This window comes from Nelumbo lutea, chromosome 3 (genome assembly GCF_056320005.1).
Source record: "Nelumbo lutea isolate HS-2025 chromosome 3, American lotus-T2T, whole genome shotgun sequence".
Lineage (NCBI taxonomy): Eukaryota > Viridiplantae > Streptophyta > Magnoliopsida > Proteales > Nelumbonaceae > Nelumbo > Nelumbo lutea.
Window position 1 is genome coordinate 98,034,217 of NC_142686.1, and position 24,062 is coordinate 98,058,278.

Genomic DNA, 24,062 nt, shown 5'->3' on the forward strand with positions numbered 1-24,062 from the left:
ACATGGCTCATGGCTCTTTTCTTCTTCTTTCTAGAGTATACCTGCTGTATTATTGGCTTGGGAGATGGATTCGCAACACTTGGGTACCTAAAAATGGCACTGTAGTTTGAAACCGTTACTTTCAAATTTCAATTGCACCCTTGTGGGACCTTCTTCATGATTTTCTGTTTTTTTCCTTTTTCAGGAAGGAAATGCATCTTTGACAACTGACTGAAAGAAACAGACAGAAAAAACCTTGTTAGAAACAACAAGGTTTCTGAACATTTGTAATGGATAACACTTAGATTGAAAGGAAAATTTTATAAAACATTTGTAAGGCCAGCTATGTTTTGTGGTGTTGGGCACTCAAGAAATAACACATATAAAAAATGATTGTAGCAGAAATGTATATGCTGAGATAGATCAGTGGAAAAACTAAAATGAAGAGTGTAGTCATATGAGACTACTGACAGCCCAAGCTGTGGTGTATAATCAATGGGAAATTAAGAGGATGAGAGGAGAGAATGGGAGGAGAAAGAGAAAAGAAGAGAAGAAGATTTCGAAGGAAGGATTTCAGAAAAGAAGATGATGCTTAATCTGCCGCCCCCCTCTTTCTATTTATATTAATTCTGAAGCAAGGATAAGACTGCTTACATGGCAAAATTAAAATCCTAATAAAAGACAACAATTAAAGTCCTAATAAAAGACTAACAATTAATTGTGGACTGACACTTAAATAACTAGTAGTTGTATACCAGTACAATAGAAAAAGGTGGGGACCACATAGTAGTTGTATACGAGTACAATAGAAAGAGGTGGGAACCACATCAGTGGTTTCTACACTCCCCCTCAAGTTGGGAATAGATGTTTGTCATTCCCAACTTGCATAGATCTACTTCTAACTTCTTCTTTGAAACTGCCTTGGTGAGAAGATCAGCAAGCTGCATGTTGGAGCTGATATATGGAAGACAGACTTCTTGAGATGCATCCCTTTCCCTAATAAAATGTCGATCGCCTTCAATGTGCTTGGTTCTATCATGTTGTACTGAGTTATGAGCTATATTAATAGAAACCTGATTATCACAGTACGACATTAGAGGTTTCTCATAGGTAATACCCAATTCATCGAGCAGTGATTTCGACCATAATATTTCAGCCACACCACCATGGACCGATATTCAACTTCAACACTGGAACGGGAAACAACATTTTGTTTATTACTCCTCCAAGAAACAAGGTTACCTCCTACAAAAGGTGCAATATCCAGAGGTAGACCTTCTATCATCAATACAACCAGCCCAATCTGCATTTGTGTAAACTTCTATCTTCATGTGATTATTAAACTTAAATAGTACACCTCTACCTGGACACCTCTTTAAATATGCCAATATCCTCTCAAATAGCAAGTAGGTAGGTAGTTCTGAGAGAGTGCATATACTAACAACACTAACTACATAGTAGTTTACCAACTAATCTTTGGAACATAACTTTATCTTCAAGAGGCTCTCCACCTTTTGCAGTAATCTTGTGATTCTGTTCAATAGGTGTATCAGCTGGCTTAACACCCAATTTTCCTGTTTCTTCTAACAAATTAAGGATATACTACCTTTGAGAAACAAAGATTCCATGCTTGGACCGAGCTACTTCAATACCCAAGAAATATTGTAGCTCTCCTAGGTCCTTTACCTCAAATTCTTGATAGAGAAGTTTCTTAAGAGACTCAATTTCGCTGTTATCACTCCCTGTTACTACAATGTCATCCACATATACAAAGTGTGATCTGATTGAGCCTGTACATAGCCAAACTTTTCAAGGGCTTGTCTGAATTTATCAAATCAAACTCTGGGGGACTGTTTTAGTCCATACAAAGCTTTATGCAACCGACAAACCTTCTTACCTGTCTCTGTACTATAAAAACTAGGAAATGTACACTTCTTCTTACAAGTCTCCATTGAGAAAGGCATTTTTAACATCCATTTGGAACAAGAGCCAAGAGTAACTGGCCGCAAGAGACTAACACTTTGATAGTGGTCATTTTTGCTACTAGTGCAAAAGTCTCCAAGTAATCTACACCATAAGTCTGAGTAAATCCTTTGCAACTAACTGGACCTTAAATCTTTCAATGGAACCATCAGCATTATGTTGAATAATAAACACCCATCTACATCCAACTGGTTTCTTCCCTTTGGGTTGATCAACTAGCTCCCAAGTATTGTTTCTCAGAAGGGCATCCATTTCTACCTTCATTGCATCTTTCCACTCAGGAATGGTCAAGGCTTCCTGTATTGTTCTGGGAATGGGAATATCAGCAATTGATGTAGGAAAGGACTTGTAAGAGGGAGACAAGTGATCATAGGACAAGAATTGTGAGATATAGTGGGTTGTGGATGAGGTGAAACGGCGTTTGCCTTTACGGACTGCAATGGGAAGGTCAAGGTCATTCAATCGAAGTGAGGGCTCAAAAGATGGAGAAGGCTCAACAGTAGAAGGCTCATCTGTAATGGGAGCTGGAAGAGATGTAGTACCTGGATCTGGATCTTCGAAAGGAATTGGGACTGGCCTGAACTGTTGATGACCGAAATTAACCTGCCTCCATCGTCTGTGATAAACTCTTAAATCCCGACATTTTTGACAACCCTCCCCACTACACCCCTCTTCACTCAGTGGAATAGGTAAAGGGACTTCTGATGTGTTAACCCCAACCATACTACACTCCCCCTGAGAAAAAACCCTAGAGTAATAAGGTACATCCTCAAAGAAAGTAACATACATGGATACAAATCTCTTTCCTGAAGCAGGTTCGTAGCAGTAGTATCCCTTTTGATTTGTGCATAACTAAGGAAGATACATTTTGAGGTTTTAGGGTCAAATTTGGAACAGTGAGGGCCAAGAGTTTGCACGAAACAGTACAACCAAATGTTTTAAGAATGACAGAAAACAACTCTTTATCAGGATATAAAAGAGTGAATGGGGGTTTCATGTCAAGAACCCGTGAAGGAATTCGGTTGATGAGATACACAGCTATGAGAATAGCATCTCCCCAGAAATGTATAGGCACATGGGAGTTGAATATGATACTTCTAACTACTTCCAAATATGTGCCTATTCTTTCTCTCAGCCACCTCATTCTACTGAAGGGTATGAGGGCAGGTACTCTGATGGATAATCCCATGATCAAGAAAATAAGAGGCTAGTGATGTTTTAAAGTATTCTCTCGCATTATCAGATCTAAAAATTATGATTTTTACTCTAAACTGGGTTAAAATCATCTAATGAAAGGTCTGGGTAGGGACATCATCTCAAGAACGCATCAAGTAGACTCAAGAAAACCGGGTGTAGTAATCTACAAACAACAAGTATCTGTACCCCCCCATGTCAGTGATGTGATATGGTCCCCAAACATCGGTATGCACAATGTCAAAAGGAACACTACTTCTCTTATTACTTAATGAATAGGTTGTTCTACAATGCTTTGCAAGCTCACAACTTTCACACTTTAAACTGGACATCTTGATAGATTAAAATAAACTAGAAAACAAGCTCTTCAAAGACCTAAAGGATAAATGACCCAATCGGTTATGCCAAAGCATGACTTGACCAATAGACTGAGAAACAGAAGACCATCTAACTTCACTACCGTCCCACTGTGAACTTCCTTCAAGCAGATAGATTTCATTTGTCTCACGACTAGTCCCAATCACCTTCCTTGTCTCCAAGTCCTAAAAAACACATTGATCAAGAAAAAAGGTTATTGAGCAATTCTGGTTTTTATTAATGCTGTTAACTAAAAGTAAATTGGTGCTAAGTTAGGAACCTGTAAAACTAAAGACAGGGAAATGGCACTAGACAACTTGATGTCTCCCTTGCCAAAAATGGGAACAAGTGATCCATCAACAATAGGCACCTTGTCTTTTCTAGAGGATAAGTGAGAGGTAGAAAATAGTGAAGGCAAACCAGTCATATGATCAGATGCACCTGAGTCTATTACCCAACAATGTTCAGTGTAACCTGGAGCTGAAGCATGATAAGTTGAGGCCCGTGTGCCTGAATGAGCAAATGCTGAGGTAGGAGGAGTTGATTTGTGACTGGCTGAGATGATGATGCTGAATTACCAATCTCCTTTTCCAACTGAGTCAAGGCAGCTGGACAACAACTAGAGTGTCTAGTGGTGCTGCTCTTGTGCCTGATGAGGTTGCACAATCAGTAGTAACAGTTGTATTAGCATTCCCCTTTTTGTTCCTGGGTTTTGCAGGAACTAGATGAGGATGTAGCTTCCAACAGGTTTCTTTGTGTAGAAAAGATGGGTCGAATGGCCCATAGGCTGTTTATCCTTCTTTATCTTTTATGTTCTTTGATGTAATCTACCTTAATCTGGGCTTTATTCTTTCTTATGTTATGTCTTTTTAATTCTCTGCCCAACTAGGGGCTTCTCTATAAATACTAAAGTTTAACTTAATGAAATAGAATTAAGGGAGTAAGAGAAGAGATCATGTTAGAAAATCTCTTTCTCTAAACCCAAGTTGTCGCCACCTTCTTCTTCTTCTCTCCTCTTGAACTCTGATTTCTGCTACTTTTTTTTTTTATTTTTGCAACTTTCTAAATAGTCATTTCTTCTCAAAATGTTGTTTTTCTTCTTGGTATCAGAGTAGGCTCGTTATTCCCTTTTTTGCACCTTTTTTTCCCATGCACAATGTGTATGGAGAATTGAATCATATGAATAGTTAAAGAAACCTATTTCAGCCTAGTTGTTAGTGGTTTCTGGAGAGAAGGGGACCGGTTTTGTCGTCCTCTTGACAGATTCAAGTGTGTTGCCCAAAACCCTAATTTTCTAGAGAAATCTGATTGCGGGCCCCGCAAGGAGTTTGACCTGGGCGCTTAGTAACTGAAGGCCTTCTCATTCTTCTTGAAGATCGAATCAAGTGGATTGGTGTTCTGTGAAGTCTACAAGGAGTGGATGAGTTTTCTCTGTTTCTCCCAGCTTCCGGGTGTGACGTAGGTTATTGGTTCGGCTGCATAGAGGTTGGCTCACAATGCAGTTTTTGTTCCGTCTTCATTTGTTGTTAATCGAAGTTGTTTGAAGTCATTTTCTGAAGTATTTAAGAAGATGAACTCCTCAGACTTTGAAAACAAGCATGTTGCCAAATCCGAACAAGTTCCGGGAGCCTCTGTAGACTCTCTACTAGCTGTGACCACAGTCAAGCTGGATGGAACTAATTATCTGGCTTGGTCACAATCAGTAAAAATTCATATATGTAGTAGAGGCAAATGGGGTTTTATCTCCGGGAGCAAAAAGGCTCCTCCGAAAGATGATCCATCATATGAAAAGTGGATGCAAGAAAATTATACTGTTATTGGATGGCTTGTGAACTCAATGTAACCACAGATTAGTCATCACTATTTGTGGATGAATTCAGCAAAAGAAATTTAGGATAGTATTGCTAAAACATATTCTCAAAAATTAAATGTGGTTAGGGTTTACAAGTTGAGAAGTGATGTGAAGAATTTGAGATAGGGGGAGAAACCATTAGCTGTATACTTCTCAACACTGAAGTCTTTATGGCAAGAAATAGATTTGATAGAAGATGTAGCCTAGGACGCCACTAAGGATGTTGAGACCTACAGAAAACTGGTTGAGAGAAACAGGGTGTTTAAGTTCTTGACAAGGCTAAATCCAGAGTGCGACATTACAAAGCAAAATATTTTATCCAAGGATAGTGTCTCACTGTCTCAAGCATATGCCTTGGTAAGTAGTGAAGAAAGCAGAAGACTTGCCCAAGTTCAAGGGGCTAGTCTAAATGATCACTTTGCTAATATGGGAGTGAAACCCAAGGGGGTTGCAAGGACTCCAAGTAGCTCAAGGAGGAAAGAGATTATCTGTGAATACTGTAAAATGCCAAAACACACTAAAGACAAGTACTGGAAATTGCATCCTGAGTTCCTACCACTTCGGTTTCAGAAGAAGTCTGATAATATAAAGGTAGAGAGTGCCAATGTTGCTGTTGGTCTAGATAGTGACAAATACCAAACTGAAGAGATGACGACTAGTGAGCAGTTAGCAGTTATGAAGGCAAAATATGAGAAGCTTGGGAGGATGATCAGTCACCTAGAGGTTGTGACCTTCTTCCAACCCTCCAGGAAATTCAACATCTTCTGCATTTGCTCATTTAGGTATACTGGCTTCTGCCAATCATACAACCATTTCAAGTAATCGTACGATCCCTTGGATTATTGATTCTGGTGCTTCTGATCATATGACCAGCCTTTCTACTTTGTTTGTTTCATATGATTTACTTCCTAGACGTGACAAAATCACCCTAGCGGATGGCTCTCTTGCCCCTATCTCCGGCAAAGGAACCATCAAGGCTACAAACTCCTTGGTTCTTCCTTCTGCTCTTCATGTACCCAGACTAAATACAAATTTGTTATCTGCAAGTAGTCTAACTAAGTCATTAAACTGTTGTGTAACCTTCTTCCCTTCCTACTATGTTTTTCAGGATCTAGAGTCTCAAAATGTGATTGGAAGTGGCCGTGAGGCGAATGGAATATATCTGTTGGATACTCCTAAACAGTGCTATGAACAACATGGAAAAGCTGCTTTTGGGTCTACATCTACAAAGTCCATCAGTCATGTTATATCATTTTCGTTTGGGTCACCTTTCTTTTTTTACATTAAGTCATTTATTCCCAGAATTGTTTAAGGGAATTAGTTTGTCTAGTCTTCATAATGAGTCTTGTGAACTGTCAAAACATTGTAGAAGCAATTATCCTCTAAGTAATAAAAGATCTTCTCTTTTTAATACTGTGCAATCTGATGTGTGGGGGCCTTACCACTTACCTTCTATTGGTGGCTACAAATATTTTATCTTGTTCATTGATGACTTTTCTCGATTCACTTGGATATTTTTGATGAAGCCACGTGATGAAGTTCCCAGACTTGTGAGGCAATTCCATGAATTTGTCCTAACCCAGTTTGATACCAGAATTAAAATTTTCAGACCCGACAATGCAAAAGAATATTTTGAGAAAAAACTGACTTGCTATCTCACTGATTTAGGGGTTATTCATCAAACCTCCTGTGTTAGAACCCCAAAACAGAATGGAGTTGCTGAAAGAAAAAATAGACATTGTTGAAATTGCAAAAAGTATTCTATTTGCCTCACATGTCCCTACAAAATTTTGGGGTGATGTTCTCACTGCTACCTACCTTATAAACTGTATGCCATCCAAGGTTTTAGGGTTTAAGTCCCCCTTCAGTCTTCTTCATCCAGACAATGATCTTTTTCCTATTCCTCTTTGTGTCTTTGGCTGCACTTGTTATGTACATATCCCAAGTGTCCAGAGACATAAATTTGAACCAAAAGCCCACAAGTGTGTCTTCCTTGGTTATTCCCCCACACAAAAGGGTTACTGTTATTTTGATCCGAAGACTGGCACTCGGTATGTCTCAATGGATGTCACATTCAATGAGCTTTCTTCCTTTTATGGTTGTTCTCTAGAGAGACATTGTCCAAAGGGGGAGGATTTGTCACAGGTCTTTGCTCTTCCTCTTCTTGTCCCAGTTGAGTCTTTTGCCGAGTCTCTTCCTCCTTCAAATGAGTCAAGGGAGGATCAGTCACTTCACTCTCATTCCAGTGTTCCTATTCCACCTCATTTACCTCCTCGCCCTCTTTTTAATCCTAGGTTGTACCAACAGCAGAGAACCAGAGATGAGCATATTGTTTCCCCTCCAACACACGAGCCTCATGCACTTCTAGTTACAGATGAGACAACAGGTAATGTTACAGCCCCTTTGGAGCCATCCTTCCCAAACCTTGATATCCCCATTGCTATTAGGAAAGAAAAAAGGAAGTGTAGTACACATTGTATTTCTAAACACCTTTCTTATAGTTTGCTTTCTCCTTCATATTTTGCCTACCTTTTTTTTGTTGCTTCTAACCCAATTCCCAGGTCTGTTTTGGAATCTCTTACTATTCCAAAATGGAATGATGCTATGAGATCAGAAATTGATGCCCTACACAAGAATGACACTTGGGAAGTGGTTGATTTACCTGAAGGGAATGATCCAATAGGCTGTAAGTGGGTTTTTACTATCAAATATCATGTTGATGGCACCATTGAAAGGTACAAGGCTAGGCTGGTTGCAAAAGGCTATACACAAACATATGGGATCGATTATCTGGAGACCTTTACCCCTGTTGCTAAGATGACTTCTGTGAGAGTTCTGCTATCTTTGGTTGCACACTCAAACTGGCCACCTTATCAACTGGATGTAAAGAATGCATTTATGAATGGAGAGTTACATGAGGAGGCATATATGTCTCTTCCTCCAGGGATGTATGAAACAGATATGAAAGGAAAGGTCTGCAGGCTGAAGAAATCTCTTTATGAACTCAAGTAGTGCCCTAGAGCATGGTTTGAAGGGTTTAGGGCTGCCCTTGGTAGCTTTGGCTATATATAGACACAGTCTGATCATACTCTCTTTGTGAAGAGGAGAGGATCATTGGCCGTTTACCTGATTGTGTATGTTGATGATATTATTGTGATTGGTAATGATGTCTCAGGATTAATGATCTCAAATATTTCCTTCATACAGAGTTTGAGATCAAAGATCTAGGGGAATTGAGATACTTTCTTGGCGTAGAAGTTGCTAGATCCAAGGATGGGATCCTTATCTCTCAGAGAAAGTATGTTCTTGATTTGCTCTCTGAAACAAGGAAGATGGGTGCTAGACCAATTGCTACTCCTATCGATATGAGCCATAAATTCTCTGCTTTAAATGGAATATTGTTAGAAGATAAGGGAGTCTTCTAGAGACTACTTGGAAAACTTCTTTATCTATGCATAACTCGGCCATACATTGCATATGCTGTCAGTTGCATCAGTCAGTTCATGCATGCTCCCAGGGATACTCACATGGCAGCAGCAGAGCAGATTCTGTGTTATTTGAAGGGTTCCCCTGTAAAGGGAATTCTATTTGCTAAGCATAGCCATATGAAACTTGAAGCCTACACAGATGCTGACTGGGACAGAAACATTGATGACAGAAGATCTACCTCTAGGTACTGTAGCTTGGTGGCAGATAATATTGTCTCTTGGAGAAGCAAGAAACAATCAATTGTTGCTCGACCTTCAGCCGAAGCAGAATACAGAGCAATGGCTCATGGAGTTTCTGAACTATTGTGGCTTAGATCCTTGATGGAGGAACTGAGTAATGAGAATGATAAGCCAATGATGTTATACTGTGATAATCAGGTCGCCATCCACATTGCTCACAACCCAGTGCAACATGACAAAACTAAGCATATTGAAGTTGACAGACACTTCATTCGAGAAAAAAATGGCTTCTAGAGAAGTGTGTCTACCTTTCATCACCTCTGAAGGACAGTTAGTTGATTTCCTCACCAAGGGCATTCCCAAGGCTAAACTTCAGCTTGATACTGGCAACCTTGGCATGATTGACATCTATGCTCAACTTGAAGGGGAGTGTAGAGAAGATGGGTCGAATGGCCCATAGGCTATTTATCCTTTTTTATCTTTTATGTTCTTTGCTACAATGGGCCTTAATCTGGCCTTTATTCTTTCTTATGTTATGTCTTTTTAATTCTCTGCCCAACTAGGAGATTTTCTGTAAATTACTAAAGTTTAACTTAATGAAATAGAACTAAGGGAGTAAGAGAAGAGATTATGTTAGAAAATCTCTCACTGAACCCAAGTTGTCGCCACCTTCTTTTTCTCTCCTCTTGAACTCTGATTTCTGCTACTTTTTTTTGAATTTTTGCAACTTTCTAAACAGTCCTTTCTTCTCAAAAGGTTGTTTTTCTTCTCTTTGTTATGCTTAGGTCTCTTGCAATGTTCACATATTAGGTCTTTGTCTTCCTTCTTCATATCTCTCTCCTTATCCCCCCAAAATTGGGTTTAACTGCTGCCAAGGCTGATTCAAGTGGCGAATGCTATAACATAACTTTCCTTCTACTTTCTTCACTGTGCACTAGAGAGCAAGCTTGTGATAGAGTCACACTATCTCTAGTTAGAAGTTGTTGTCTCAGAATGTCATACTCAGAATTTAGACCAGCTAGAAACTCAAATACCCTATTGGTTTCAACCTGCTTTCTGTTTTGGAATGGTAGAATACTAATCTGTTTCATTCTATTGCCAATGGGCACATTTATACAGTAAGTTGCTGCAATAAATAGAAAGAAAGAAAAATAAAAAGAAAAGAAAATAAAAAGAAGAAAATAGAGAAAATATAAAGTACAAAACTAGAAAGAAAAAACTTTCTAAATCAATCCTTCCACAATCCTAGGAATATATACAATTCTATTTTCAGATTTGAACTAGTAACCCCACGTTTTCCAACACTCCCCCTCAAGCTGGTGAATAGAGATCCTCCATTCCCAGCTTGGCTATAATTCTCCGAAAGTCTGTACTATTGAGCCCTTTAGTGAGTACATCGGCCAGTTGTCCTTTTGTAGACACATAGGGAGTGCAAATCAACTTGTTGTCCAGTTTCTCTTTTATAAAGTGTCGGTCAATTTCGATGTGCTTCGTCCTGTCATGTTGAACAGGATTGTGAGCAATATTGATGGCTGACTTGTTGTCACAATATAGTTTCATAGGCTCTTCTCGTGGAATCTTCAGGTTTTCTAAAATTATCTTCAACCAGAGTAATTCACACACTCCTTGTGCCATAGCCCTGAATTCTGCCTCTGCACTTGACCGAGCCACTACATTTTGTTTCTTACTCCTCCAAGTGACTAAGTTTCCTCCTAAGAAGGTACAGTAACCAGAAGTGGATCGTCTATCTACTAGAGATCCTGCATAATCGGCATTTGTATATGCTTCAAGAGTCAGTTCTCCATTTCTTGTGAATAAAATTCCTTTTCCTGGATTGGCTTTCAAATAGTGCAGAATTCGATGGCAGCCTGCAGATGAACTTCTTTAAGATTATGCATAAACTGACTTTTCTCCACTCCTTATTAGAAAGTGCATCGGCTAGAGTATTAGGAATTGGAATGGTGTTAAGGCTGGCTAGAAAACTTTTATGGGATTTAGAGAATCTTTGAAATGATACATATTTGGCTAAAGGGTACAATGAGCGTTTGGTACATTCTCTGGTTCCTTTTCTCAATGTAATAGGTAGGTCATACTCATACTCAGACTGTGAAGGTGTAGGTTCAGGATCTAAGCATCCCCAAGTTCTAGGATTAGGAGTTGAATCTTGGACTTGCACAGGTTGAGGATTTGGATTTTTCCTCCTAGAGTAAACCTACATATATCTCACATTATCACACACATCATTCGTGGGGTTAACAATGTCCGAATTTCGTTCAATGGTCGGATTGTTTGACTCTTGTTGAGACTCGGGAATGTGGGGCTCAGAGAAATGTGACTCAGAGGGATGTGATTCTTGACGATTGAATGTCTGTGAGGAGGGTAATACATCTAGGGAGAGTAGATCCGAGGCCTTATCTTCCATTAATGAGGGCTCCCCCTGAAGATAAGGTTGAGTGAAAAAAGATTTTCCTTCCTCAAATGTGACATCGATGGAGGTGTAGAATTTTCTGGTGGTTGGATGATAACATTTATAACCTTTCTGAGTTGGGGAATATCCCAAGAAGACACACCTGATTGCATGTGGGTCTAATTTTCCCTTATTATGGACATGAACAAAGGCAGTGCAGCCAAAAATTCTTGGTGTGAGATTATTTGAGGCTCGAATATCAGGGTAAATTTGAGAAAGGACTTGTATTGGGCTTTGGTTGTCAAGAACTTTAGATGGTAGTCTATTTATGGTGTAGGCAGCAGTAAGGACAGTTTCCCCCCAATATTGTTTTGGCACCTGATTTTGAAAGAGAAAGGCTCGGGTAGTTTGCAAAAGATGGCCATTTTTTCTCTCCGCTACCCCATTCTGTTGGGGAGTGTTAACACAGGAGGATTCATGCACAATGCCTTCTTTCTGAAAAAATGGAAACAAATTCTGATTAAAATAATTTGTAGCATTATCAGATCGAAACCTTTTAATTCTCACACCAAACTGAGTTTGGACCATGTTATGAAAGTTGGGAAGAACCGTACCCACATCAGATTTAGACTTGAGAAGAAAAATCCATGTGACCCTAGTGCAATCATCAATAAAGGTGACGAACCATCTGGAACCAGTAATGTTGGGAATTTGATAAGCGCCCCATATATCCGAATGAATCAAATAAAAATGAATTGAAGATCTTTTATTGCTGATTGGGAAAGAAACGTTTTTGTGCTTAGCAAGTTCACAAACATCACAACGAAAGGTTTCAACATCAATTCCTTTAAACAATGAAGGAAGCATTGTTTTTAAAATAAGAAATGAAGGATAACCAAAACGGAAATGAAGACGCTAAATTAAATCTTTATTGGAGGTAGATAAGAATGACTCGTGTGTGACATGCATAACAGTGTGAGATGATTTGCTGGTTGCTTCAAGTTAGTAGAGTCCGTCTCTTTCCTTAGCAAGTCCAATCTTCTTCCCCGAAACCTGGTCCTGAAATGCACAGTAAGAAGGGAAGAACACAACATTGCAGTTCACATCCTGAGTGAGTTTATGTATAGAGATAAGGCTAGTGGATAACTTAGGAACATAAAGCACATTTTTAAGTAATAGGGATGGAGTAATTTGAATATTCCCAATCCCTGCCATTGTGGTGAAAGAACCATCAACAGCAGAAGTTTTTCTATTACTAGGACAGGGTGTATAGGTGAGAAAATGTAGTGAAGAGGGTGTCATGTGGTCAGTAACTCCAAAATCAAGAATCCATGGAAAAATACTAACCGAGGCATGTAATCCTAGAGATAAAGACTCATTTGAGAGAGCAAGAGAGGTAGAACCACTTCCTGGTTTCAAGGATTTCAGGAAGCACCTTAGCCTTTCAATTTCTTCATCATTAAATGGTCCCCGACTTGAGTGTTCTTGCTGCCGAGTTGTAGAGACATTATGGGCCTGTTGAACTCCTTTTGAAACTCCTCGATTTCCCCATTCCTTGCTGGATGTGGGAGGTTTCCCATGAAGTTTCCAGCACCGATCTTTCGTGTGTCTGAGCTTCTTGCAATAGGTGCACCAGAGGTCATCGTTAGAGTCACGGGTGGTTGTGTCATGAGCCAAGTTGTGATTGTTTTTACCCTTTGAACCACTGTAACTTCCTCCCCTTGCCACCATGGCTGAGCCTTCGGGATCTTTAGGCTCAAGCATGATTCCACGGCGGCTTTCCTCAGCTCTGACAAGGGCTATGACTTCATTCAATGGAGGCACTTCTTCTTTGCCAAGAATTTGTATTCGAACCTGATCAAATTCAGCATTCAGTCCGACCAAAAAATAATACACCCTATCTCTTTCAATAAAACTCTTCAAGATTACAGCATCATCTGCGCACTTTGTCTCAAGAACCCGATAATGATCAAGCTCATGCCATAAATTTTGCAGCAGATTTGCATACTCTGAACACTCCTGCTCCCTTGTTTGGCCGCCACAGTCTTCACTTTGAGCTCATAGACACGAGCAACATCATGGGCTTTGGAATAGGTTTGTCGAGTAGCATCCCAAATGGCCTTTGCAGAGGGAAGAAACATACAAGTATCACTGATCTCGAGTGTCATTGAACTCCACAACCATGACATAATCATGGAGTCCTCTTCGTCCCAAGCATCAAAATTTGGCTCGCCCAACCTTGGTCCTATTCCAAGGAGGTGACTAATTTTTCCTTTTCCCTTCAAATAGGTACGCACTAGTTGTGACCACTTCAAGTAATTCTAGCCATTCAGTCTATATGTTGCCTGAATATTCTACAAATCACTAGTGTGAGGATGAGAATTTGTTGCTCCTTCATCGGTTTGGACGGGAGCACTTGTTGCAGTCATGTCGGACATTGTTAATGGAGGAAAAATAAGGCCAGCAGGAAAGGAGAATAAAGGAACACTTCTGGTTATAGATCAACACTGAAGGCCAAAAGAGAAAAACACAAAAAACTGGCAATGAAGGCCAAAAAAATCTCAAGGTTGACAAAGCTAGAGCTCTGATACCCTGTTTTGGAATGATAGAATACTGATCTGTTTCATTCTATTGCCAATGGGCACATTTATATAGTAAGCTGCTGCAATAAATAGAAAGAAAGAAAAATAGAAAGAAAGAAAAATAGAAAGAAGAAAAAATAGAAAGAAGAGAAAATAGAAAGTACAAAAATAGAAAGAAAAAACTTTCTAAATCAACCCTTCCACAATCCTAGGAATATATAGAATTCTATTTTCATATCTGAACTAGTAACCCCACATTTTCCAACACTTTCTGTCGGTCTGTGCATCCTTCTGGCTTTCCCACTCAATTGTTTCTAAGTGATCAATCTCATGCCACAAGGATTTCAAGGTGGAAAAATAAATCGATACTGGCTTCTCTCCTTGCTTAAGGTTATTCACCTTACATTTTAGCTCATAGTCCCTAGCAACATTGAGGGGTTGGGAGTAGGTTTCTTTCATGATATCCCAAATTTCTTTAGCTGTTTTTGCCCACAAATAATTTCAGTTGATATGTGGTTGCATGGAGTTACACAACCATGTCATAACCAAATAGTTCTCCTGAACCCATTTGGTATATATTTGGTCCTCCTTGGCTGGTTCCTTGACATCTCCCAGTAAATAACTTAGGTTTGCTCTAGTCCCAATAGCCATCATGGCTGATTGGGCCCACTCTAGGTGGTTTGACCCATCAAATTTTACAATGGTAATCTGAAAACTGTTCTCAGGTAAAATACCAGCACCACCGGCCCCTAAATAGTTTTCCCCTTGGCTCTTAAACTCCATTCTTTGTCAAGAAAAGATTAACAAATGCCTTTTGTATCACTGAGACTAGGTAACTACACCCAGAATTTGCTATCAGTCGAACCTACTTTATCCTTCTAGGTCGGCAATCCACCCAAAAAAGATACCTTCCAAGTACAACTTAGAGTGCAAGGCTGAGAGTGCAAGGCTGAAACTAACTGCAGCCCTAGAATTGACGACAGTCAATAAACTAGAATCTTGAACCTAGAACCAGTCAAAGGTCAAGAAACAAGCCAAGAACACAACCAGTTCAGCCGCACCTCTTAAAGTAACCAAAAAAAACTATTCTTTTAATGTATCAAGAACAGTTCAAGAGGAAAAAACTTTCAACCAAACCTTTGAAATAACCAGAAAAGGTAATCCTTTTAATAAAAAAGATTGACTTACTTCAACAAAACTCTGGCCGCAACCTTCAAAGATAAGTCTGAACCCTAATCTCGAGGGTTCTTCCTTTTGACTTTCTGGCCGCAACCTTCAAAAACAAGTCTGAACCCTAATCTTGAGGGTTCTTCCTTCCGACTCTTCCTAATTGTTGGTCATCCTCTGATGCTTCACCAACAATCTCCAAGACTCAGCCGATGATCCTTTTTTGTTGGAAATTTTCCAACCCTAGGAAATTCTTATGCAGCCAGCCATGTCAAACTATCATAAGATTTCCTAGGTTGGCTTTGATACCATGTAGTCGTATGAGACTACTGACAACCCAAGCTGTGGTGTATAATCAATGGGAAATTAAGAAGATGAGAGGAGAGAATGGGAGGAGAAAGAGAAAAGAAGAGAAGAGGATTTCGAAGGAAGGATTTCAGAAAAGAAGAGGATGCTTAATCTGCCACCCCCCTCTTTCTATTTATATTAATTCTGAAGTAAGGATAAGATTGCTTACATGGAAAAATTAAAATCCTAATAAAAGACAACAATTAAAGTCCTAATAAAAGACTAACAACTAATTGTGGACTGACACTTAAATAACTAGTAGTTGTATACGAGTACAATAGAAAGAGGTGGGGACCACATAGTAGTTGTATACGAGTACAATAGAAAGACGTGAGGACCACATAAGTGGTTTCTCCAAAGAGGACCAAAATCAAGTCATTCAAAAGAACTTAGGAGTAACTCCAAAGGTGATAAAATGAGAGAAAGCAAACTAAGATGGTTTGGTCAAGTGCATAGAAGATCACCAACAACACCCACAAGAAGAAGTGATCTATTGCAAGAAGGGGCTAGAAGGGATAGGGGTAGAACAAAAAGGGCATGGGTCGAAACAGGATTCATGAAGCTGACACCATATAGTTGGGATAAGGCTTAGATGACAATGATATTTTGTCTGTAACAAATTTTCTTTACACCAAGGCCTTGTTTTCTTTAATCTTTCTCCCTTTTTACCAACTTTCTTTCATCTATAAGTTGGTCCATGGTAAAAGGAAATTATAAAGGAAGAGAACAACAAAAATTTCCAAGCATTTTGGTCCCTGATCTCCAGGGATTTTGCCATTTTGGACTTTGGAGGGATGAATTGGATATAGACATAAACCTTTGGCATCTTCTTGCACAAAGTGGCTGCTCTGAGGCTCAAACCCACATTCTCATGCTTGTCAGAAGATTTTTCCATTGAACCAAGCAATGGCCTGAGATTCTACCAATGCCAAGCATTTTTACTATTACAATCACAATTAAAGATCAAGTTAGACAATATGCTACCTAACTAAAAACTAGATTACTTTATAAACTTGGAGAAATGAGGCAGAGTGTAGTGTGTGGAAAGGTATATCTAACGCTTTCTCTCATTTCAGTAAAGGAATAAAGTTCAGGGTGGGAGATGGAAGAAAGTTAAGATTTTAGTCAGACCTATGGTGTGGTGAAAGATCATCAAAAGAAATGTTCTCAATCCTCTTCAATGTGGCTGAAAATAAATTGGTTTGGGTTGTTGAATCCTATGTGGTAAATGATAGTTGGATCATTTAGACTCCCTCTCTTAGAAAGAGCTTTTTTTTTATAATTGAAATAATTTTATTAATCAGCAATAGACAATAGTACAAAGTCCCCAAGGAAAGGCACGAGTTGCAACCTCTACTGGCTAGTTAAGTACAGATTTCCAAATTAATAACTTACATAGAAGCACAAAAAAGATCTTCCCTAGAAACCCCCTGTTTGGCTAAAGCATCAGCCAAAGAATTAGCAGACCTACTAACCCATTTTACCTCAACTCTCATATTGTTGGTTAACCACTTTACTTTTTTTATGAGATCTTTGTAGCCCCAAATGGTGGTATCCAAGTTTAAGAGCCACCTTGTTACCACCTGAGAGTCCCCTTCAACTAGGAGATGCTCCACCCCAAGCTGGTTGGCGATCTGAATTCCTTGTACTGCAGCAAGGATTTCTGCCCCTGTGGAATCCCCCACTCCCACCAGTCCTGAGAATAGGGAAATTATGTTGCTGTCCTTATTTCTCACGATACCCCCTATACCTAAAGGCTCGAGGTTGCCTTGGCTACTTCCATCAAAGTTCAGCTTGATGACACCTTCCAAAGGCGGAATCCATTCTGACAGAATTCTATCCTTCTTTGTTGAAGTGTTAGCTATTACTAGCCAATTCCTCCACAAATCATCAAAGGAGAAGTCATCAAAGATATCCACAGTTTTCAGCCAATGGATTGCTCTTGTTAGGATACAATCCTTCATTTCATCTAACCCTCATTCCTTCTCTAAGAAAATTATTACATTCCTTTCCTCCCAAAGAGTCCACTGAGTGGCTTCCCTGACACATTTCCACATGACCTTACCTCTTCTAGTGTGCCAAACAAAGATAGATGGGTTGAATAACAAGCTTAAATCAGAAGGCATAGACCACCTACCTCCAAATAAACAAAGGCTCTACCTCCATATAGTTGTAGCAAAGGAATAGGAGATCAGCAAATGGAAACAGTCCTCATTCTCGGCCTTACACAAGGAACACCAATTTGGGGAAAGACAAAGCGAGGGCCTCTTTTTCTGTAAGTTTTCCAAAGTATTGATTTCCCCATAGAAGACTTCCCAGCAGAATACAGCAATTTTTGGGGGAATAGGTCGCTCCCAGACTTCTTTGACAGGGAATCCTTGGGAAATAGGGTTAGAACTGAGGGATTTTAGAAAAGAAGAGCAAGTAAAAGTACCTTTTGGAAGAGGAGTCCAAACCCTTTGATCAGAAGAAGTGGGGTCTAAGCAAACGGATCCTAGTAAATGAATTAGCTCAATAACACAACTCGACTCACCATTCCCTTAATCCTCTACGCAACCCAAAGTCCTAGTTTAAAGATAAGGGGTTTAACGGGCTCGGGCGAAAAGTTGCAATTGGCTCATGTTTGTGAAGGTAAATGGAATAGAGCGAGGGGAAACAATCTTTGAGGGGTTGAGTACCCACCCAAATATCCTCCCAGAACAGAATAGCATTACCAGAACAAGCATCATACCTGATGAATCTTAGGAAGCGAGGGAGAATACCATGTATAGCCTTCCAAGGTGTAGTAAGGGTAGCTTGGCGAGATATGTCGGAATCCCAACCATTTCCTGCACAACCATGAATGCTTGCCACCACCTCATGCCATAATCTCTCTCTCTCTCGGGGCCATCTCCATAGCCACTTCCCTAGAAGGGCTACATTCTTCAGCACTATGTTCCCTATCCCTAAACCCCCTTATTCCTTTTGTTTGTTAACTATCTCCCATCTGATCAAGTGATCCTTTTTCACCTCTCCTAGTTCCCATAGAAAGTCTATCATTTTCTTCTCTAGTTTCTTAGCCTCCCTTGGAGGAATCCTAAACACTGAAAGGAAGTAGGTTGGAAGGTTGGCAAGTGTAGCCTTAATTAAAGTCAACCTACCCCTTATTGAAATGTAATTCTTTTTCCAAGCCGCCAAGCACTTATCAAATTTCTCCACAATAGGGGCCCAGAAACTACTTTCTTTAGGGTTGGCTCCTAAGGGTAGCCCTAAGTATGCAAAGGCCAAGAAGAAATATTGCAACTTAAGCATTCTGCAATGGATTCAATCCCCCTATTCTCCAAGTTTACTCTAGCCATACAACTTTTATCAAAATTTACCTTCAAATTGGAGACCCTCTCAAAAGTACTTATTAAAATCTTAAGGTTCTCCACTTTACTCAACTCATTCCCTTCACAGAAAATAACAATATCATCAGCAAACTGAAGGTGAGTTACTAGAATGCCTCTGCTCTTATTCTCCATCCCTTTATTTGGCCCTCCTCATCTGCTTTGGAGATCATCCTACTAAAGACATCAGCAACAAGTGTAAAGAGGAAAGGGGAGAGTAGATCCCCTTGTCTTAAGCCTCTATTGACTGGAAAAAAGTCCTTAACCAACCCATTCACCAACACTGAATAACGACAAGAGTTTAAGCATCCTCTTATCCAATTACACCATTTATCCCCAAATCTACGTCTTCTTGACATTTCCAGCAAGAAATTCCAATCCACTAAGTCATAGGCTTTCTCCAAGTCCAGTTTCCCAACAAATCCTTTCCTGCCCGATCTCCTTATCTCTTCTGCACTCTCGTTTGCAATAAGGGTCTGATCTGTAATTTGCCTATACTATATAAAAGCTCCTTGTGCTTGGCTAACGAGAGAGGGGAGGACTACTTTGATCCTCCTAAAGAGCACTTTTGCCAGAATCTTATAGATGCTTGTCACCAGGCTAACTGAAAAGCTCTCTTAGAAAGAGCTTTAACGACTGGGACTCAAGATGGTGATTGAAGTCCTTTCATAATTCCAGAATCAGCACCTGAATCTGCAATCTCAGGATCTAAGGTGCTGGAAATGGACAAAGAGGACTTTTCGGTTACATCTTTTCATAAAGATCTAGTTGGTGAACCAAGGGAACACTTTCCAAGCAAAGCAATATGGGGAGCTACTGCTCCATCAAAACTAAAGTTCTTCACATGGATAGCAACCCTGGAAAAACTCCTGACCAAAGAAATGTTGTTTAAGAGGGGCTTCTATGTACCAGATCTGATCTGTACTATGCTACAGTGAGGAAGAGACATCTAACCATCTGTTTTTGTACGCAAGTTTAGTGCTTCTTTGGAAGCACTTTATCAAGATAATTAACCTAAAATGGTGCTTCCCAAACTCAGCCAAAGCACTTTTAGAAGAATGGAAGGTCATGGGTAATGACCAAGAAAGGAAAAGTTTGCAGGTCAACCATTCCAGCTGTGGTAATGTGGTCCATTTGGTATGAAAGGAACAACAGAATTTTTTAACAGAAATCAATCTCTGAAGCAGGGGTGATTAATTTGGTGGTAGAGGAACTTAAAAATTGGTTGTCTATATACAATGTATTTAAAGATGATATATTTTCTGCTTCTATTTTGAGGATGGACTTTTATAGAGGTCCCTAAATAGAATATACATGTACAGCACTTCATTGTACAGAGGACCACTTACTTAGATAATAATACAATATACTTTACCTTAAAAAAATATAAAGGGCAAATCTTGCATGCAGTAGTATGTCGTTCATGGCTTTATTATCTAATTGGTTTGCAGGAGTTTTGAGGAGTTTGATGGTCCAAGTTGCTGGATTGGAGAGAATCAGTCGGGGCTATTTTACTGTGATGTGTGAGGCTGGTTCTGTAGGGTATTACCATGGTAGTGTTCATGTTTTTAGGCTGGTGATTTTTTTAATAAATTAATATTTTTATTGAAACCCAAAATCTAAAGCATTACAAGCATTCCTTGGAGAGGCGCGAGCCTCCCCTACAAAATTTCACTTTGCATCTTACAATTGAGCCCAATACTGAACATCCATATTCACCACTTGTTTAGCTAAACAATCAACCAAAGCATTAGCTGACCTCCTTTTCTGCCTATATCTTGTATACCATTTTTATTTTTCAATATAGTAACAATACCAATTAAAATGATAAGACCACAGATCACCAGTCTAGGCGTAAACATCAATGAATCCAAACCATCTCCATCAAGTGAATGTTTGGGTTAGGGAATCCAAGATATGTGGCTCATTGTTTTCACAATCAAGTCATGGAAGATATTGACTTTTTTTTAAAAGGTAAAGTAATTTTAATAGTATCAAAAGCATAAGATCCTGTACAATGAGAAGTTGTACAGGTATAACCAATATTAGGAACCCCACCCCCAAAAAAGTCCATCCTCGAAAAAGCATCAGAAACATCTTCATCATCAGACATTACCATCCTACTTCTGAGCTCTTCCACTATAAAGTTGATTAACCCAGCCTCAGACTTTTCTTTTTGCTCAAAGACCATGGAAGATGAAGACTGTTGTAGTTCAGAAAATGTAGAATCAGATTTTTTTTTTATATTTAATGAAAAATCAGAATATGATGGAAAGGAAGAAACAAAAGACTGACAAAACAAAATGAAGCAGTTAATTTCAATTAATATCTTGAAGAAAGATATTGGGATTTAGACCACATATATGGAGCCTTTCTCAAAATTGACCTGCATCTGAGATTGATCTTGAAATTTAAATTGTGTCGATGAGTGTATAACAAGAGGATTGGTACATGAGGCCACAAATTATATCTCAGAGACCATGGCACTTGGTAGACTAAGATAGTTAGAAATGGAGTCATTCAGAGAACCTAGAAGTAGCTCCAATAGATGATGAAATGAGAAGTAGACTAAGATTGGTCACGTACCATCAACAGAACCCATAAAGTGATTTGTTGCAAGTTGAACTGGAAAGGCTAGGGGTAGACCAAAAAGGACATGGGTAGAAGTAGTACGAAATGATTTAAGCACCAATAATTTAACAATGATATCACATTAAACAGAACAGAATAACAAAACAGGATTCATGTAGCCAATCCCATATAGTTGGATAAGGCTTGGATGATGATGACTATGGTGCTAGGTGGCTAAGATACTCAGCCATCAAATCTCACTTCAGCCATTCTGGATCCAGTGGAATACAAAATTCACTTAAAAGTAAACCACTCTTCTACAAGGTCTAACATCGACATTCTCATTCAGGGAAGGGGTGGGGGGAGGGCTCCTTGCTCCAGTATGTGGTAAGAAGGTGTTTTTTCTGTTTACAGTTGTTCTTCACCAGTTTTCAGCTGTATATTTTGGTCTCCTTTACTTAACTCACATTAAGTGATGAGGGCACTATATTTATTATTACTTGTCACCTCTATACTGTTGTTGGTTACTGATCATTAAAAAGAAAAAAATGCTTGTCCATCAAATGAGTTCTGCAGATGTGGAACACAAGCTCAGAAGAATGGAAACGAAGTTGCAGGATATGGAAATAGAGCTAATGCAAAACCTATGGGCTTTCCAAAGCTGCAAATGGATGTTTACAAGATGAAGGTATAGTGAGAACTACCGGTATCGTCTTAATAATAAGTTCATTGCATAAAAAAATGAAAGGTTTCATCTATACCCTATCTCTATCCTTTCTAAGAATGTGGAAAACCGGTTAATACGAGCTTCACCAAGGTTATACTATTGTCCTTTATAGAAGGTTCAAAAATTCCCCAGAAAAAAATATTAAACATTGACAACATTAAAGGGAATGGTGAAACTGTGAAAGATATTCAATGACACAAATTTGTTTTTCATCATAGGTATGTCAAATATGTGTTTCAAGGACCTCACAAATATAAATGTGCTAGTAGACAATACCTTAAGCAAGGTTCACACAATAAAAAATCTAAAAATCTCCTATCATAGCCTTTTTTTTTATAAATCTATCTTAGCCATAATTCGATGGTAGAGAGATTTGAACTGTTAATAAATAATTAAGGGGAAACTTGTGACCTTCTTATACATAGAACCATCAAAGTTCCAGTTGCTATAAAAACAAAAACAAAAAAAAAATAAATAAATAAATATGCAAAACAAAACAAAATTAATCAAGTCGCTAGACACAATATAGCAACTTGCTTCAACATTCTTGTTTTCTGCTTTTCTTCTAGTCTCACTTCTCATTTTAGTAATTATTACACAATGTACCTCATCATTTACCTTTCCATCCGTCCACCCAAAATCTTTTTCAGCGAGATTATATCACCTCCCCCGGGGGAAAACAGTGTGCAAGTGTGTGCTTGTGTTCTAGTCTAAGAAATTTTAAGACACCAACTAGACTATTGTCTTGATCCGTAAGAAAAACAAAAGCTTCTATTAGTATGGAAGTCTGAGAAGCACAAAACCTTGCTCCTTTTCAGAAGGGACTGATTGTAAGACATAAGATAAAACAGAAGATCCTTAAACAGTCAAAATAACCATCTTGGATTGACCCCTACAAACACCATATATTCTATCCCTACAAACACCATATATTCTATGTAGGAAAAACTATCCTGGCATCCCAATCCCCAATACAAAGATTCCCTTGCCTATGGTGGACATTTTATAATTACTGCATAGAAACTTAAAGATGTTAAGGAAAATGCCTTTACAGCAGCAGCGCATCATAAACAAACTAAAGAGAGCCAACGGTAGAAAGAAACAATAATAGCACATTTCATTCTTTCCATCTATACTATAGAATAGTACAGGTTTACAAACAAACTAGACCCAGGAGGAACTAAAGCAAAAGAAGCGAGGAATAACCAATTCGAGAAGGAATAAGTTTTAGCTTGTCTAGAATGGTCAGGAGAACTGATCAATACCTAGTGCACAAATTACTAATTGCATTCAAAATGGAACTGAAACAAAAGGAAAAAAAAAAAAAAAAGGAGGTAACTTAACTTACTGAAATTCTACAGATGATACTCCAAAAAAAAGGTGAAGTTGAATCCTAACTCAAGCAATTAACCATTTGAGAAGTTGAATGACTACAATAAAATCTCAAAAGACCATAAAATTTGACAAACTTAAAGAACATGCAATCAGAAAATATCAAGAGTTCACTTCAGAAATCCAGACGTGCTTCACAAGAATTGACTAGTCTCTGGAAAATGGGTCTGGGTCAGTCCAGCAGTGACTTCATTATTAGGCGGACGCCACTCACGCCAGTTTAGTGAAACTGTAGCTAACCAATAATATATCTGAAATGAACACCGGAAGTGATTGTAAGAGACATCCGTCGACCTATCAAGTTTGGACAATGGAGGGGTAAAGATAGTTGGATTGGATATTTGAAGTTCGTAAGTGGATCAGAACTGAAACCGGTTAGGGTTCCAATCTATATCCTACCACCCAGATCAAAACCCTAAATCCAATCCATGGCAGTTCCGATCCAAAGCTAGTGGGTCGACCCGCAC

The 24,062-nt window shown here is 39.0% G+C and overlaps 1 protein-coding gene across 7 annotated transcripts in view; it reads right to left on the reverse strand.

Annotated features, from left to right (window-relative positions):
* LOC148867082 (zinc finger BED domain-containing protein RICESLEEPER 1-like) overlaps window positions 1-24,062 on the reverse strand; it is a 30,098-nt gene that overhangs the window by 5,329 nt on the left and 707 nt on the right. The window contains exon 1 of one of the 7 annotated variants that reach the window (XM_088981237.1): window positions 23,552-23,956. The exons of 3 other annotated variants lie outside the window; for them this stretch is intronic. The gene's annotated coding sequence lies outside the window, so the exon portion shown is untranslated. Of the gene's footprint in view, window positions 1-23,547; window positions 23,957-24,062 lie in introns of those variants that run through there. 3 more of the 7 variants (XM_088981239.1, XM_088981242.1, XM_088981238.1) reach the window with 3 other exon arrangements.